At 38.4% G+C, this 19374-nt stretch overlaps 1 protein-coding gene across 6 annotated transcripts in view; it reads left to right on the forward strand.

Moving 5' to 3' along the window:
• NLGN4X (neuroligin 4 X-linked) overlaps positions 1 to 19374 on the forward strand; it is a 192190-nt gene that overhangs the window by 55042 nt on the left and 117774 nt on the right. The gene's annotated exons all lie outside the window — the stretch shown is intronic.

Genomic DNA, 19374 nt, shown 5'->3' on the forward strand with positions numbered 1-19374 from the left:
AATATTGAAGGATATGGTCCGGTCTGCGGCTGGCATGCTTATTTATTGTATGATAAGAAAGTAAATAAGACTTTTAAAAGTCATATATTAAGAAATGCTCTATTACATGTCTGGAAAAAGTATAAATATAAATTAAATGATAAGTTACCAATATGGACAGTACCCAGACACGCGATAGACAATATAAATTTGGAGCAAAAGCAAGATAAGACGACATACAAAGAACTCCTTTATAAAGAAGGAGTCAGACTACAATTAAAACCTATGGAGCAATTAAGAGAAGAAGGAATAATTAGAACTTGGTTTCAATATGGGCAGCTGCAGGCCAGATGGAGAGAAGATCAAAAAATTTGTATTTCGCAACAGGATGAGAATTTGATAAAACAAATAAGAGACAAAAGTCAAATGCATATAAAAAGGTTGTATAATGTGTTAGTGGAAATAGATTCAGAAACAGAGCTAGTCAAGGACTGTATGATAAAATGTGCACAAAATGTAGGTGAACCAATAATGATGGAAACATGGGAAAAGATATGGGTTAGAAATGTAAGATTTACACAAGCTCAAAATTTAAGAGAGAACTTTTATAAAATGTTTTATAGATGGCATTTAGATCCAAAAAAACTAGCCTGTATGTATCCAAACTTACAACCTAAGTGTTGGAGATGTAGATGTGAAGATGCTACGTATTTTCATATATGGTGGACATGTAAAAAAATTAAGGCTTTTTGGATAAAAATATGGTGGATTATGCAAAATATTTTAAAGAAAAAGATTAAATTTACACCACAGTTTTTTTTGTTGGGAATAGTTACGGATTGTACTGTAATAGAAACTAAGTTGGTTTTGAATTTAATAACAGCTGCCAGGTTACTGGTGGCACAGTATTGGAAGAAGGAAGATCCACCTACTATTGAGGAATGGACACTAAAAGTCGTGAATTTGGCAGAGATGGCAACAATTTCAGCATATCTTAAAGATCTTTCAAATGAAAGATACATAACGGAATGGAGAAGATGGATTGACTATATTCAAAGCAAGTATCAGACTAAGAAGATTCATATAGTTTATGAGTGAAACATTTTTAACTTTTAGCTTATGTTTATAGTGTTTTGAGTTATAAGGAGTTAAAGACCTAGAAAGAATTTGAAGTCAACAATTTGTTAGCATATTTTAGTTTTATGTTTGTGGATGCTATACCCTGTGCTTGTTCTGGGAAGTCAAGGGAGGGGGATGGGGGGGAGGGCAAGGGGGGAGGGAAGGGCTGAGGGGGGAAGGGCGGGAGGGAGAAAATGTTTGTATTTCTTATAAAACTTTTCAATAAAAAAAAGAAAGAAAGAAAAATAAAATATATTATATTTTATTTTATTAAACAAACAAAGAAGTTTGTTTAGGACTACTGATTTATGCATAAAACTGAATTTCATTGCTGCCATCTGATAATTATCCATAACTTTGCAACTCCAATATAACAGTCCTAAACTTGGTTCTTATGCTTCTGGAAAAACCCCAGTGGAATCTGGTCCATAACCAATACCTTCCCGTAATAGCATAATAACTTCCTCCTCTTGCTTCTATTGTGGCCTTTACAATTCTAATGTGTAGAAATTTGTTCAGAATATTCATAAACATTTCTAACAATATTTTAATGACATTATTTCATCCTTAGTATGAACTGCCTGATGAAGACAAATCCCAACTTTCCTGCATGGGCATGGGGAAATGACTTGCTAGAGATGAGCTCCTAAATACTTTTGGTATTTATTTGAGAATTTTTGAAACAAGAGAATATGCCTTTTTAATAGAAAGTTGAAGTGTTAATTACACAATGTTTCTGTTAAAGGATCTTATTTGTGGTCCCTAATATTTACATAGTCTTTCATTGCTACATAAGTACTCAGTACCAGTTGTTTCTGGAACATTTTTTTCTTAACCCAATTCAGAAACTGTATAACTATTGCTTCCTCTATTCTGTACCTAGAAGAACATTGCCTCACCGTATGACTTCTTTTCAGAGCTTTTCAGAGTCTTCTTACCACAGAATAATTTGAAATCTAGGAGGCTGAACTCTTTCCTCTTTTGATTACCCATTCTAGTTCTTCTCCAAATGAAAAGGAACAATCTATAAATGGCTCATCCCTAATCATGTTTAAGGAGTTAATTTGAAACCACCCTCCCATAGCAAATTATTGGAGACTAGGGGGGTTTACTTAAATTAGGCAGCAACTGATTCCAGTTTCTCTTCTCTTATCCCTTGCTAGCAATGAAAGCATACTACAGTATTTCACCTCAGCATGCATCCACAGTTAATATGATCCTGTCCCTTCTCTCTCAAATCTGCCTCTAAGCACAGGACACTGCTTAGATCCATCTATCCTTTCATCCTTCATTTAATTACTTTTAAAGGTTTTTTTTTTTTTTTTTTACAATGAGTAACAGCATTATTTATCCAAACTGCTTGGTGTATTGCTTGAAGTATTCTCCTGCAAGAAGTAGCTCAGGAGATGCAGGCCTTGGGCAGCCTGGAAAGAGTAAACAGATTTGTAATGGATCTAAAATGAATGCACTCAAGAATAAGCACAGGAAAGAAAGAAAGAAAAGGAGAAAGAAAGAAAGAAAGAAAGAAAGAAAGAGTTAGTTTGTTGTTCTCATCAAAACAATGTTTTATCTGCTAAATCCAGTTAATGAAGGCCTAATTTAGCCCTAAGTTATTTGAGAATATTGTTATAAGCTGGGACTTTATGTACTATAAATAATGATAAAATAAGTGAGTTGTTGCTAGCTTTTGCAGAAGAACCCAGCCCAAAACAAAAACGTTAACCTCCCATAGGCCAAAAAGGAAGAAAAGGAAGGCATTTCATCTTTTCTTAGCACTGTTCTGAAATAGAGAGCATCTACTTCTTTTATCTGAGTTATTAAATCATAAGAGGTTCTGGTTTGTATCATGGCTTCTACCTTTACATTTTATCGGAACTCGGGCACATTCCTATGTCAAACTAGGTAAACATTAATCATGAGAAATTACCAGAGATTTGCATTAAAAATGATACTTTGAAAAAGAAAACTAGTGTTTCCAAACACTGTCAAGCAAATTATTTTAGCAATGTAATTGGCATTTTCATTTATTAAAATGTCTACATTTAAAATAAAGCCTATTTCTATAACTCTAATTCAAACATTTTCATAAAAACATTACAGCTGCTTTCAAAAGAGAGAGAAAAGATCCCTTTCTCAGTGTTTAGTTTTTATTTTTTCATTATTGGTGCATACATTTTAAAAACAAAAACAATTCCTTCTTCTTAGTTTCTAAATATTTCAATTATCTGCTAGTCAGGTGCCTAAGTATTTGAACAATGATATCTTTGTTTATAGTTCTAACCAAACACCTATCACCTTTAAAGCGCTCCATGGCATCGGGCCTAGCTATCTTCGAGACCGCCTGCCGCTACCGACGACCTCCCATCGTCCCGTGCGCTCCCACAGAGAGGGCCTCCTCAGGGTGCCATCAGCCAATCAATGTAGGCTGGTGACCCCCAGGGGGAGGGCCTTCTCTGTGGGGGCACCTACCCTCTGGAATCAGTTGCCCCCAGAGATAAGGAGAATCGAAGACCTTAGTGCCTTCCGCCATGCCCTTAAAACCCACTTTTTCCAGCAAGCCGGGCTGGCTTAAGAAGAAATTTTAAATGTTTTAATTGGTTTGTATTTTTAATTTTGGGCCAAATTTATATATATTTTAATTGTTTTTTAATATTTGTATTTTATGTTTTTTAATTCTGGCTGTACACTGCCCTGAGTCCTCAGGGAGAAGGGCGGTATATAAATTTAAAATAAATAAATAAATAAAATAAAATTATTTTTCCCATCTTAAATATATATGTTAAAATAAGTCAACAATAACAATATTTAGTTTAAATCAAGTAAGTGTTTGGTAATAAGCGATAATATCTTTCTGAAGGCTACTAGAGTAATTAGACATTATCTCCAGATGTTAAATAAAATTTTAACATTCATAATTTAGCAGTCAGAGTGGGTAAGCAAAAATACCGAGTTGGTTTTTATATCATCTAGTCACATTATATATGCAGTACATTCAGAAAGTATTCAGACCCCCTTCACTTTTGTCAATTTTGTTATGCTGCAGCCTGATTCTACAGTTGTTGAAATTCATTTTTTTCTCATTAATCTAACTCAATCCCATAATGACAAAGTGAAAACAGAATTTTAGAAATGTCTGTAAAATTATTAAAAATAAAAAAACTGAAATATAATATTGGCATAAGTATTCAGACCCTTTGTAGTAAAACATGAAATTTAGCTCTGGTGCCTCCCATTTCTTTTGGTCGTTGCTGATACGTTTCTACACCTTGATTGGAGTCTACCTGTGGTAAATTAAATTGATTGGATATGATTAGGAAAGACACACATGTATCTACAGAAAGCCTCACAGCTGACAATGCATACTGTAGCAGAGCAAAAGCCACGAGGTCAAAGGAACTGCTTGCAGAGCTCAGAGATAGGATTATTGCAATGCCAGATCTGGAGAAGGCTCCAATAAAATTTCTGCTGCACTGAAGGTTCCTAAAAGTACAGTGGCCTCCATAATTCCCAAATAGAAGAAATTTGACACAATCAGGTCTTTTTAAAGAGCTGTTTGCCCAGTCAAACTGAGCAATCGGAGAAGAAGGGCCTTAATAAGAGAGATGACCAAGAAGCTCTGACTGAGTGACCTGTGAGATCCTGTGTGGAAATGGGACAGAGTACCAGAAGAATAACCATCACTGCAGCCCTTCACTGATCTGGGTTTTATGGCAGTGTGGCTAGACAGAATCTTACCCTCAGTGCAAAACACATGAAAGTCCATTTGGACTTTGCAAAAAAGCACCTGAAGTACTTCAGACTATGAGGAACAAGATTTGCTGGTCTGATGAAACCGCAATTGAACTATTTGGCCTCAATTCTAAATGTTATGTCTGGAGGAAACCAGATACCTGCCCAATACCATCCCAACAGTGAAGCATGGTGGTGGTAGCATCATGCTGTGGGGGTATTTTTTAAGCAGCAGGGACTGGGAGAGTGATCTGGGTTGAAGGAAAGCTGAATGGAGCAAAGTACAGGGATATCCTCAATGAAAACCTGTTCCACAGTGCTCAGGACCTCAGACTGGGCTTAGGGACAATTCTGTGTATGTCCTAGTATGGCCCAGCCAGAGCCCTGACTTGAACCATATTGAACATCTCTGGAGGGACCTGAAAATGGCTGTCAACTGATGGTTGCCATCCAATCTGACTGAGCTTGAGAGGATTTGCAAGGAAGAATGGCTGAAAATTCCCCAATGAAGATGTGCAAAGCTTGTCATGTCATTCCCCAAAAGACTCAAGGCTATAATAGCTGCCATAGGTGCTTCAACAAAATACTGAATACTTATGCCGATGTGATATTTCAGTTTTTTTCTTTTTAATAAATTTACAGACATTTCTAAAATTCTGTTTTCACTTTGTCATTATGGGGTACTGAGTGTAGATTAATGGGAAAAGAATGAATTTCAACAACTATAGAATCAGGCTGCATCATAACAAATTTGACAAAAGTCACTTAGGAGGTCTGAATACTTTCTGAATGCACTGTGGATATTTTTTTCCTTGGATCAGGTACATGTGTGGGTGTGTGACATGATGAAAGCAGTATTGCACAACTGTTTCTGCAAGCTTCACTCATTTGGGATATGCATGCACATACAGAAGGGGTAGCAGTCGTGTTGACAGAGTTTTTCTTCTTCCATATCTAGATCAAACTTTAAACTGCCAGAATGAAGTCACCTTGGTTTTGTCAAAAATAAATTTATTGTCATTATCAATAAATGTTTCTGATAGTAACTGCCATACCAGCAGATGGTCTGGGCTTTGTGTCTTTCCACATTCACATACCATTTTATTATCTGCTAAGATCCTCCACTTGAGCATATTGGTTTTACATTTAGGCGCTCCAACTTTCAACCCTCTTCAGGATGCTCCAAGTAGTTTAAGGGAAATTAGATCCTTTAGCCATATCCTCCTTTAATGTTATTCCCTGCTGGATGGTCTGCTTCATCCATCTTTTAATTTGATTTTGTTCTTTTGTAGCTCAAGAATGTTTGTTCTTGCTACAAAGTTGTTCTTAGATCTGAGCCAGCAGGCTTGGGGCACATGCCTGTTCAGAGAATGTCGAGGATCATTCTCTTGCTGATAGGGTGTGCCAATACATTCATCATTCTGACACTTCTTACCCTTCACTACCCCATGTACTACTAGTAGCAGTCTTTGCAGAAATAAATGCATAAGCATAAATGGCATGGGATGCCTTCAAAGCAACCATGCTAAGCAGTTTAAATGACTTAGTGTTAGTCTTTTTCACTCAACTATTTGGAATAGCTTAGTATTCACTGCCTATTTATGAACAATGGACAAATAGTTTCACCTGGGCTTTCTGATACATTTGTTCATTTTTTTCTGTTTAGTACCTAAAAAGAAAATTGATTATTTTAATTTTCTCTATTTCACATAGATGCATGATCACTTGTTCATAACTCTGCATAATGACTTGTTTTCCTCCTTGTGTGATGGTTTTCTGTTTGGAAAATTTTCAGTTTTCAACCAGCTACATATTCTTTTTGGATTATTTTTCCTTTGGATATGTAATATTTATTATATTCAACCATGAAAGTAATAGCAGGAGAAGCTATTCTGGCTACTGTATTCAAACATTAGGCCTTATTTCATTAGATAATGCACTATAGTGGCACCTAGTGATACCATGTAGACATTTCTCAGTGATAAACTAGAAATCCACAAAGGGGACAGTTCATTCTTTTTCTATCCCAAAGAAATGCACATTTATATATAAAAAAGAAATTACAGGTGCTTATTCAGGTAACCAGTCAAACAAAAGAACCAATGCTGATGTTATAAATATTGAGTTCTTTGAAAATATTATTATAAAACTCAGGCCATGTGAAAGCAGTACGTTTTTGAACATGAAGAAAATTGAACTGAAAAGTACTATTCTAACCATGTGAGGAAGTAAAAATGCCCAACTCATTCTAGGGCCTAATTTAGATCTCATCGGCCAAAGAATTTCAGCTGGGGTGGGGTTCAGGAGTAGAACCTTTTCTGCTGTGGCTCCTGCTCTCTGGAATATTCTTCTGTCAGAAGTGAAATTCACTCCCACACTCCTGGCCTTCTGGAAAAGCCTAAAATATTGGCCCTGCCTGTCCTGGGGTCCTAACAGGACCCTGCTATTTTGGGGATGGCTAAGTGTAGTGATGGCAGAAGATGCTCACCTCCAATTTTAACAAAAAGGTAAAATTAAAATAAAGCTACCAAACATCTTGGTTTTTAATTTTAATTTTAACTTTTTGTTCTATTATAGCTGTTTTTGCACTTTTAATTTTTATTGCATTGTAACTTGCCCATCAGTGTGATGGGCAGCATAGAAATCCAATCAATCAATCAATCAATCAATCAATCAAATCTATAGATTGTGTTAAGTATCCATTGGTTTATAGAGTGTGGTTTATTTAAGTATTATGGACATTGTTTATATCAGATCTGTGGTTTTTCTATAAAGAACATTTCCTGTTCTATATATGTTTGATAAAATCAGTTTGGAAGATGGTTTAGAGCTGGCTAACCTTTTTGCCATCACATGCCAGGAGTGGGAGGAGCGTGGGTGGGGGTTGCACACATGTGCCCACTCCCATAATTCTATACGCCCCCCCACGCATGCGTGCGTGAACCCCCTGCTCCTGGCATGTGATGGCCCGGTGGGCCCATTTTTCTCTCCCCAGGCTCCAGAGCCTTTCTAGGAGTCTGGGGAGGGCAAAAACGGCCTTCCCCACTCCCCCGGAGTCCCTCTGGAGGCTGAAAATGGCCCATTTGCCAACTTCTGGTCCCACCCTAGGATTCATAACCCTAGGATTGGTAGGAGTGAATCATGTAACTTAAAGTGATCTCTCCCTGCTTTTGTCCATGCATTCGCTAATACAGTGTTTCCCAAACTTTTGACATATGTGTACCCCTTCTATAATTTTCGTAACATTGAGTACCCCTCATAAAAAACATATGCTTTAACTCTAACCGTTAGATAACACTGCAATTCTCCGGTGTTTAAACAGCTCCGCGGCTCAACGTCAACTGTTAATGTTCCCGCAGTTTAAAAATGGCCGAACCCGAGCTGTGCAAAGGATGCACAGAAGTTCCCGCCATAATGAGTTGCGATACGATGTACGATGGCCCCAGTTCCCGTGTAAAAACTGCGATACGCGCCTATTTCTTTCCTTGTTCTTTGGGCGCAGCTAAGCACGGCACAGTGGATATTCCCACGTGATCCCCACCAAACTCCGGTGCAACGCGTACCCCCACCAAACTCTTCCCGTACCCCTGGGGGTACGCGTACCACACTTTGGGAAACACTGCGCTAATAGAATGTTTGAGTTGTTAACTGAACATGAGGTATCTCAGGGTAGGAAAGGCCATGGAGGGCCTAGTGATTTCCTCCACCCACTGAGCTATCTTATGCTCCTCCCCCCCATTTTGCCCGAACGGGTCACTTACCTTATGTAGATCTTGATGATCAATGGAACTGTTTCCTATCCAGCCTGTCTGCCGCAGTTTCGCCTAGGCCTACAGGGATGAGAGATTGCAGTCCTATAGGCTCCTGTCATTTTTGCAAAAAGTCTTTGTTGACAAGAATGAAGCCTAAGACAGTTATATATGTTCCCCTGGGCCTCCATTCTCATTGGCAAAGGCTTCCTCAAGCCCTTTGCTGATGAGAACGGAGCCCTGGATGACCATGTGCATCCCTCTGGGCCTCCATTCTCATTGGCCAAGGCCTCCTCAAGTCCTTTGCTGATAGGAACAGAGGCCGGGATGGCGACATGCATCCCTCCAGGGCTCCGTTCTCATTGGCAAAGGGGTTGAGGAAGCCTTCGCCGATGAGTACAGAGGCCCGGAGGGATGCACATGCCCCTCCATTCTTGTCAGCAAAGGGTTTTACAAGTACAGCAAAAGGCTTTGCAAATGGAGGGAAGGTTTAGGTGCTTCAGGCCTGTCCTCTTTGCAAAGCCTTTCGCTGCATTTGCAGAGAACAGAGACCTAAAATACCGTGAGATCAGGTGAGATCTCGTGCTATTGATCTCGTGTGATCTTGCTTTACTTTAGGCCTTCATTCTCTCCAAACACACCAAAGGCCTGAAGCACTGAAGAGCTCCCTAGATCTTCGAAAGGTGAGTATCCGCAGGCCTAGAGCCTGTAGAGACCCAGCTGGGGAGAGGGGGAATAGGCGAATGTTGCAGAACTTCTGTATTCATTCATGAGTGTGAATGACTGCTGTGGCGCTGCAATATTCATACTTTCGGGACCATGTCATAAGTACTTGGGGGGAATTAGGTCATAACTTTGAAAGGTTGCTAAGTGAACTGTCATAACTTGGAGATTACCTGTATTTCAGTGGAAAGTTAATAGCACTCCATGACATCATGCTGGCCACATGACCATGGAAATATGTTCAGACAGTGCTGGCTCAATGGCCTTGAAATAGAGATAAGCACTGACCTCTATAGTCAGCAATGACTAACAGAGTCCACAGGGACTCCTTTACATTTACCATTGATTTCTTATTCTCCCCCAAATTCTAGATCTTTCCACTATTAATAGGTTCTTTAACATAGTTATTATCCTAATAGTATTTATTACTTAATTCTCTGGTTGTCAATCAATATATCCAGGTATTAAATTAAATCTTTACTAATTTAACACAGGGGTGTCAAAATCAAGACCTGCAAGCTGGGATCAACCCATAATTTGGTTAGATCTGGCCCACGGAGCCACCCTGGTAACAGTGAAGGACCGGCCCACAGCGCCTTGGCCCAGCCCAGGCCAACGGGCCCTGACCCACAACCCAGTAGTGGCCATTCAGACCAGAATGAGTCAGCCTTAGATCCATGGGGCTGCCCTGGAAACAGCAAGGGGCTGCCCTGCCCAGCCCCCTAGGGGCACAGACAAGAAACGGCAAGCGCACATGGGGTCTGGCATCCCTGGGACTATCTTCTCCCACAGGCTTGTAATTGTGTTCTGAGCATCTCCCTTGCCATCTCTTGTTTGTATGCCTAGATGGTGGGGCCAAGGCAGCTGGGTGGTCCCTCACTGGCTCCAGAGTGGCTGTGCATGTCGGATCTAAGGCCAGGTGCAGGAACAAACAACATCCGTGGCTAGGGTGTGCTGCTCGCTCACGTGCTCAGGCCTTACTGTTTGAAGGCAGGAATTAAGCCTTCTGCTGAGCAAGGAGGCACCACAGGACCAGGCCCCTCACAACTATATCCAGGTCGCCAGAGTTTGCTACGCCAGGGGAGGAATGAGATCCCATTGTTCCACAGAGCCCGCTAGCATTCAAATGGGGCATCTGTGTGCAAATGGGCATTTGGAAATGGAGTGATCTTTGAGTGCAATCCTGCTGCTGCGTCTCTGCTTTCTTCAGATGCTTTCTTCAGATCGGACATAGCCAGGGCACCCAAGCTCCTGGCAGTGGTGGCGGAAGCCACCTGAGCAGCCATGATTCCCCCCTCCCCAGCCAGCCAGTCAGCCCTGCCTTACCTACTCCTTGCCTGGCCAGCCAGCCAGCACAAAGCCTTGTTGCTCTTATCCTCCTCATCCTCCCTGCTCGAGTGGCAGGGGGCTCCGTAGGACAACGGGGTGTCTCATTGCTTCCGTGGTGTGGTGAGCTCCAGCAGGCTGGACGTGCATGTGAGAAGCCTGGCCCCGCAGTGCCTCCTCCCTCAATTGAAGGCTTCATTCCTGCATTCAAACAATAAGTCTGGCACATGCAAGCGAACAACGCACCCAGGCCATGGATATAATTAGTTCCTGTGCAAGGCCAATTCTGATTCAATGGCTACCTTACTGTTTGAGTCCCTACCACAGCAGTGGCAGAAAGGAGTTGATGAGCAGGAGACAGGCACCACAAACACTTTTCATGCAGAGAATGAAAGTTTCTGGGTCCCTGATTCTCTGCAAAAGGGGATGGTGCCTGAACCCACATGATATTATGGCACCAAGAAGCACCCATTCTCAGCGTGAAAAGCATTTCCAAGCCAACTCTCCTCTCCTTCTCCCAAAGGCAAAGAAACAGTGGCAGAGAAGAGACAGATCTTTGCAAGGTAAGTGAGTCCAGTGTGGCAGGAAGGGATGGAGAAGCATAATGCATCTTAGTGGGCCGGGGAAGCTTTGGGGGCCTATTCCATCACTACCCCCCCCCATGGCCTTCCCCACCCTTAGATACCTCAGGGTGCACTTAATGAAAGATGCATTAGATTAGCAAATGCATGTACGTTGATATTCTTAAATTGTGAGTTCTTAGGAAAGTATCCCCTCCTTGTGTGTTGCAAACAGCCATTTCCAGTAGGGAAAATAGGACAAAGCAGAGTGGGAAAAAATATTTTCCTTTGCTGTATTTCCAGTCTGAATTAGACCATGACAGGGTCCCTAGAGGAGAGTTCTTTTAAGGATTATGTATTAATAGAAAAGCAACTGACTTACCTCTGTTCCTAAGTGCTAAAGCTGTTTGCTGTACTGTTGTCTGTGGATGCCCCCACTAAATGCAAGCATGGGATAAACTGAGCCTGGTTTGTTCTCAGTCTTTTAAGTAGCCACAAACTACTAGCAAAAGTGACATTTGATCACAAGGCAAGGAGGCATCGAGAAATGTTTCCCCTTTTGCATTTGAGCATCCAAGAAGGGACAGGAAAGAAAAAAGGGAAAGAGGAAAGACAAAGGAAAGGAAGGAAAGAGGGGAAGAGCAAGGAAGGAAAAAGAAGAAAAAGGGAAAAGGAAGGAAGGAAGGAGGGAGGGAGGGAGGGAGGGAAGAAGGGAGGGAGGGATGGAGATTATAATGAGAGGGAGGGAGGGTCCAAGGGAAGTTCTGCCTTAGCACTTGGCCACTAGCAGATCTACTGCCCTTTCACCATCCCCTTGTCCCCTCCTCCTGACCTTTCCTGGTGATCTCCCATTCTATTGCTAAGGATGCTTTGGTTACAAAACTGGGCCTCCCTCTGACCCACACACTTTGCCCTCCTGCACACATCATGAGCAACTAGCCAAGGAGAGCGAGCACAGCAGCAGTAGCCTTGAGGAGGAGGTAAGTGCAGCCAGGCACCCCCTTGGGGAAGGGGCTGGGCTGGGCTGTGGGGTCCCAGTTCCCTGGGAGCTTGATGGCTGACTGGGTGCTTACCCTCTGTGCTGCCATACGAGGTTCCTCCGCATGGCCTGAGACGGACAGCGAGTTTCCACTGGTGTACAAAGGTTTGGTGCTCGCCCTACTCTAGTTTTCCTCCCCTGGAGACAATGGATCTCCCCAGCCCTACCCAGGTCACCAGAGATGTTCCCCACCACAAGTGATGTTGATCTGGCCCCACCCCCAGCAATGCCCACTCTGGCCACACACAACCCGCCCCCCCAAGGTCAACCACAACTCTGATGTGGCCCTCAATGAAATTGAGTTTGACACCCCTAATTTAACAGATTAAAAAAGTTCTTTAAATTCAAAGAAAAATAGCTTTTTCATGGTGTCCCAAGAATTCAGAATGAATACATTATACTACATTATATGGTTTCTGGCTGTCAGAAATTAGCAATGTTTTCGTAGAGATAGACCATGAAATTAGATTTGAAAGAAGCAACCCTCACAAAATTTACATTTCCCAGCCTTGTTCTAATACAGATCTGACCACATCTTCTCTAACTGAAGATAAGAACAGCATTTCACAGCAGCATTAATGATATAATTTTAAAACCATATCAATAATCTTAAAGTTTCTTTTTCTAAAAGAGTAATGCATTGCTTAGGATGTTCTAGCCAGTGCTTGTCAAATTTGCTTTCCTTTAAGTGCACTCTAACTCATATCATTATATAACTTGGCTATAATAGTTGTACATTGCTACCAATGCTGCTTTTGCCTTAGCATAGATTTCAAGGTTTTGTCTCCATTGCAGCAACAGGTTTGGAATCACAAATGAGAAGCTTTGCATAGAAGGAAAGAATTGGAAGCTATCTCTTGCAAATTCTCCAGCATCTATTCTGTTCTCTAAAATAAATACTTTAAAGTTTCTAGTATCTCTTGTGGAATTCCAAGGGCAAAGGAATATGTCAGTGATCGCTAACCTTTTTGTTGCGTGTTGAATGCCCATGCATGCATGCGCACATAACCCCCCTGCCCTTCCCTTCCCCATACACATGACCCCCGTGCTCCCCACTGCCCTGCACATGTGCACGTGACCCCCCGCACATGCGTGTGTGTCACCCGCATGTTCCCAGCATCCCGCACATGCGCAGCAAAGACCTGAAAATCAGCTGGCTGGCGGGAGGCATGCACGCATGCGCGATGGAACTGAGCTGTGGTGATGGCTCAGGTGTCCACAGAGAGAGCTCTGTGTGCCACAGTTCACCATCATGGGCATATGTGATTCAGTCAGCTACTAAGGTCACTGGATCAGTCTTTTCAAAACATGATTACTAATTTCACACTGTAAGCACTGAGAAGGTCAGCTCTTATGTTCTCATTTGGCCATATAAACTAAAGGTTCTGTGTTGAAAGGCAGTATCAGATTCAAACAAGTAAAATTGTATGTAGTGAAGAACAGAAAATAGGGCTATGTTATCGCTGTGCTATATGAAAATATCACAATTATCCCACCAGGCAATGCTACAAACAAAACACTTATGTAGGAGTTTTCTTGATCTGATGATGGTTGAATTTCAAACCTCATCTTCCCTGGCAATTGGCAATGCTGTCCATGGCTAATACTAAATAATAACAACAGAACTGCATTCCCCAGCTTTGCTTTAAAATATTTTATCTGATTGAATAATAACCTATTGAAGAAAATGGAGGCAAAGCATTTACTAAAAGGCAACTTCATTTGTTTTTTCACCAATTTTAATTAAAAAAAAATAGAGCTTAATTTTTGTTAGGATCCCTGAAAAATATGAATACATTTTCATTAGAAAGAATCTTCATTAAACAAACTTTTATAAATGGGCATGTGACTTAGATGTTATTGCCACTGAAATGTAGTGTTACAGAAAATTGAGATGATTTTAGATAACACAAAAACAAATCATTCAGAGCTAGATGGTAATATTGGAGGAAGACACATCAATAATCTGTGCTATGTTGATGGTACTGCTCTGGGAGTTAAAATATAAAATATAAATGATCTAGCATTAAAAGTCAAGATACACAGTGAAAAAAATGGGATTGAAATTAAATATAAATGCAACAACTATAATAAAAAACCTTAAAATTGGCGATGAAGATATTGAAATAGTGGATAGTTTTGCTATCAACAGTAAAAAAAAAAAAGACTCATAAAAAGGACTTCCCAGTCTCATAAAAAACTAATCTATGGAGTGAAAGTTGGACATTAAAGAAGCATATGTTGGGTTAGCAATGAAGTCCTGGGGAAGGTATTTAGACACTGTTACATATCTACAGATAGTATTGTGACCAGTTGCTTAATGATCATTTGAAGTGATGATCAAACAGATTCAAAGTTGCAAATGGTCTGACCCCCTTTGTGGTCATGTGAATCAACTACAGGCACTTGGCAACACGGCTGCATTTACAGCAGCATTTTATAATGGATTTGCCAAAAACTGGCACTTCTACATTTGCTATGACATTTGCTTAACAACCATAGTATTCACTTAATGATTGAAATGTAAAAGTGTAAAATCATTTTATAACTATCACGGCTTATGACTGTAATGGGAAAATTCCATTACAGTCATATTGAAGATTACCTGTATACCTACAAAAACCAAAATTCTGCAGGCAATTTCCCAATTTATGGAGGTAAAAGTTGGACATTAAAAAAGCAGAATAGAAACATTAATAATACAATAATGTATTGTAAAATATTCCTGAGAATACTTTGGATAGTCAGAAAAACAAAAAAGAATGAGAAACATTAGCCAATTTCTAAAGTTTATACAGTAAATTCAAATAGAGTTGATAGGCATATAGGAACATCACATCAGCAGGTTTTTCCCTATAATGAGATGAATATTAAGTTGTTTTTTTTTTTTTAAAAAAAAAACATTTTGGCTGGTACAACTGTGTGTGCCAATCCCTCTTTTGTCAAAGTATGAGAAATCTGTTTATTCAGAGTCCTGGAATGTGTAGAAAAAAACTCTCCATTCATTCAGCTGGGTTTGTAGCTCTTTTTTTTCAGATAATAAGGATGAACATATTACATATGACTATGTTTATTACACTCTAAAAAAATCTGTGAAAAAAGCCTTGAAATCTCTGACACTGACATTTCAGAATTATAATTAACGCTATATAATTCAAAATCAAATTCCTGCTTCTCAATCACACACAAGAATGTATTTATGAATAAACTAGGCATAAACTTTATGCGTTAGATAATTTTTTGTACAACTACAAAATCAGCTTTAAGAAAAGATTATTTTGATAATGAAGGACAGAATAGCTATATGTGAGAACACTATATTTATGAATTGATAATAACGACAGGTCTAATTTGTTTTTCTTCCATCAGATTGACACAAGATTCAAGATTATAAAATCTCATTTGTTTCAGGTGAGATTTAGATATGGCAGCCAGATATAAAGTAATATATGAATAGGAGCCAGCTGCTGTTATCTCCTTGAACAGTAAGACATATATTGACATGATTAAATACAATAAATACAAAATAATATTTGAATTATTACATATTAGATATTCTTCCAGTTTGGGAACAGGTAAGCCTGTCAGTTGTTGCTATCCAAAAATTAGAATGAAGTCAATCTTTCAATTGACTGCAAATCATCCAGCAATCCACTAAACTGTAGCAAATACCATTTTTTTGCTTGCACTGTAATGCAGGGGTGTCAAACTCACATCATCACGGCATCTTTACGTGATGTATCATGACTTTTTCCCCTTCACTAAACCAGGCATGGCCAGCACATGATGCATCTGGCCCACAGGCCATGATTTGACAGCCCTGCTGTAATGTTACTACATGTATTCATGGATTGACTGAATAAGGTAATTTGTGATTATTTTATTTTATCTTATGCATGTTATTTTTGCATGAGAAATAATACAAAATCGTTTCTCAAATAGCATGTTAATGCTGCCAATAAATCAAACATGTTTTCATTAGAAAATCATTTAAAATGTGCTGTGAAATTCTATATTGTCGATACTCTAGTTAACGTAAGTTTTAAGTTTTTGTCTTTAATTTACTAGTAGTGGGATTTTATATACAGAATAAATCACTCATCAGGGTTTGCAGGATATGATAAGTTGCTATCACTTTCTCTAAATACCCTATAAATCAGTTGGGGAGTGGATGCTAACCTGTTTTATAATTCTGATGAGGATTAGGGGTTTACTAACCCAGCTGATTGTGATGAGTTGCTTCCACATACTGTACTTAATACTAGTCCTTGAAACCTTTTCATAATTGAAAACTGAATAATAATTTTCAGCATGAAAAAATCAGGAATTTTCACACTTGTTTGCCCCATCGTCTCATTTTGAGCTGAGGGGAGCTAGGAAGTCTAGTTTCTTTGTTCAAATTAATTCAGCCTTCCCATCAGTGTTCAGATCTCTTGAATATTCAAATGAATATCTCTACATTGTTCACAGTTTTAAATTTAAGCAATTAATTGTAATTAAAAATTTGCATTTGAAATATTTGTCACACATCCTAATTTACACATGACACCTTTTTAACAATTTTACATGTTGTTCTACTTACTATTGCATGTAATGGAGTCATAAAAGAAGCAAAACTTTTTCTAAAGAAGAAGGCACAAATGAAATGTTTCTACAATTAAGATATAAAATATTGAATCTATCCACCCAGCTGCCTGAAGTCATTTGACAGTGAGATGGGTGGCATATAAATTTAATAACTAAATCAATAAAATATCCCAATTTTTTAAAAATATCACAGAATTGCACTAAGTTATTTTGAATTACAGCACTCTATTTTAGGACATGAGATATGATAATACTTTTTGTGCTCATAAAATGTTATGCCCAGTTGGGAAAAAAAAAAAACATTTTGTATTGTCCTACAATAAATGATAAGTTTTGCTTAAGGTAATCTCTGGAACCTCTAAATTGATTATATTCAATCTATTTTATACACCATTTCTGTACTCTAGCACAGGAGTCCCCAACCTGTGGACCATGAAAGGTTTGCAACTGGGCTGTAGAAATAGTTGGTGAGCACGTGTGTGCACATGGTCACTTGTGAAAGCAGCGGGCAAGCACGTGTGTACACATTCCATTTGCGTGAGTGGCAGGCAGCGTGCATGCCACTTGTGCAAATGGAGCTGGGAGCACATGTGCTTGTTGACTGCTTGTACAAACCATCCCCTCCCCCCCCCATGGTCCACAAAGCCGGAAATGTTGGGAACTCTGCTCTAGCAAGTAGTCTAAGTGATCAACATTTTTCTTTACCTTTTTCTCAATCTTAAATCTTGTTTCTTTCATCAATTCTGTTTCAGCCTCTATTTTCATGTTTTTATTAACAATCTTGCTTTCTGATTATTAATTTTAAAATCTGCTAGCATCAAATTCTTTTAATTTTTTCATCAATAATTCTATTTCCTCTAGTGGATCCTCCAGAACCAACAACAAGTCATCAGTCAATGTCCTTAACTTATAAATTCCTTTTTAAAATATTTATTAAATTGTTTCATCTTGTATCTTTATGTAATATTTCAAGAACTAGAATAAGCAGGAGAGAAGACAATGAGCATTCCTAACTTGTTCATTTTGTATATCACACAGTGTTTTGTTACATCACCAGTAACAAACAGTTCTGCTTTCTATAAAGAATAAATCTATCTTACCCACTTAATAAAATTCTCTCCAAAATCATATATTCCAAAACGTCAAATAGGAGGCACCAATTCAAATTGTCAAAGGCTTTCTCTGCATCTGAGAAAAATCAAAGTGGCTTGCGGTTTTTCATTATGTTTATACAAGTATTCCAACATGTCCAACACATTTCTTATGTTATCCTTTTATTGTCTTTTATGTAAAAGCCCACATTGATCATTATATATAAATTCTTGCAAAATTATTTTCAACTTCTGAGCCAAAATTATTGTCACCAACTTACAGTTGCTATTCAATAATAATATCAGTAGTTTCTTGTTAAAATCAAATCTTGTCTCTTTTTAAGTGTTAATGCTACATTAGCCTCTTTCCCACTTTTCAGCATTTTCCCCCTTTGTAAAAGAAAAATTGTCATTTTTTTGTAAAGATTGTAAACGTTCATCTTCAAAACATTTATAGTAAGAAGCTGGTAGCCCATCTGGTCCAGACAGCTTTCCTGTTTTCCTTTTTTTTTAAATAGCTTTGCAAACTTTCCTTATTATTATAGGTACATTCATAATCTCTCTTGGTTTCTCTGTAATCTTTGGTTAATTTAAATATTAAATAGTTGAATATTTAAATATTCAGCTATTTTCTCCAGGGAAATTTCTTGCTCTTTATATAAATTGGAATAACCGATGAAATAGATTTTCATAGCCACTTTATCTGGTATTATAATATCTCCTTCTTGTAATTTCAATATCACTTTCTTTTCTTTTCTTTTCTTTTCTTTTCTTTTCTTTTCTTTTCTTTTCTTTTTCTTTTCATAATTTGTACGTCAACCACTGGTTTATTTGTAGACTAATTTTTTATTTTGCATAATTCATTTGTATTTCCATTTCTCCTACTTGAACATAGATAATTGTTGCTGTAGAAGCTTAATTTGTCGAGTAATATTGGTTTTGTCTTTTTTAATTCTCTTTCTATCTCATGAAAAATAACTTGTGTTTTCTTTTGCCTCTTTCTTTTAAGCTCACTATTAAAGTAATTGCTCATGAAAGCTTTGCTTGTGTCCCAAATCATTCTTATGTCAGTAATTTTATTAAGACTTTTTTTTAAAAAAAAAACCCATCAATTTCTTTTTATAGTCTTCTGCTATTGCTTCTTTTTATAACACCATTTCATATATAATCCATCTAAAAGAACTGGGTTTTACTTTAAAAACCAAACCCCCTGGATTATGCTCTTTGGTAAATATCACTATTTTATGAATCTTGGTAGTCAAATTCTTTGAAATCCAAACCATGTCTCTTCTTGAAAAAGATTTATAAATTTCAGAAAATAAGTATACTCCCTTGAATTGCCATTTTATGTTTCTATGCATTAATAAACTCTAAATTGTCCATCACATTTTTTGGTAATTTATCTTATTTAATTTTAATATTTTTCTCAAAAGTTCTGTCTTCTCTAACGTCTTCACCAGAATCATGTCACA

Source organism: Pantherophis guttatus, chromosome 5 (assembly GCF_059756535.1).
Source record: "Pantherophis guttatus breed Tessera chromosome 5, ASM5975653v1, whole genome shotgun sequence".
Classification (NCBI taxonomy): Eukaryota; Metazoa; Chordata; class Lepidosauria; order Squamata; family Colubridae; genus Pantherophis; species Pantherophis guttatus.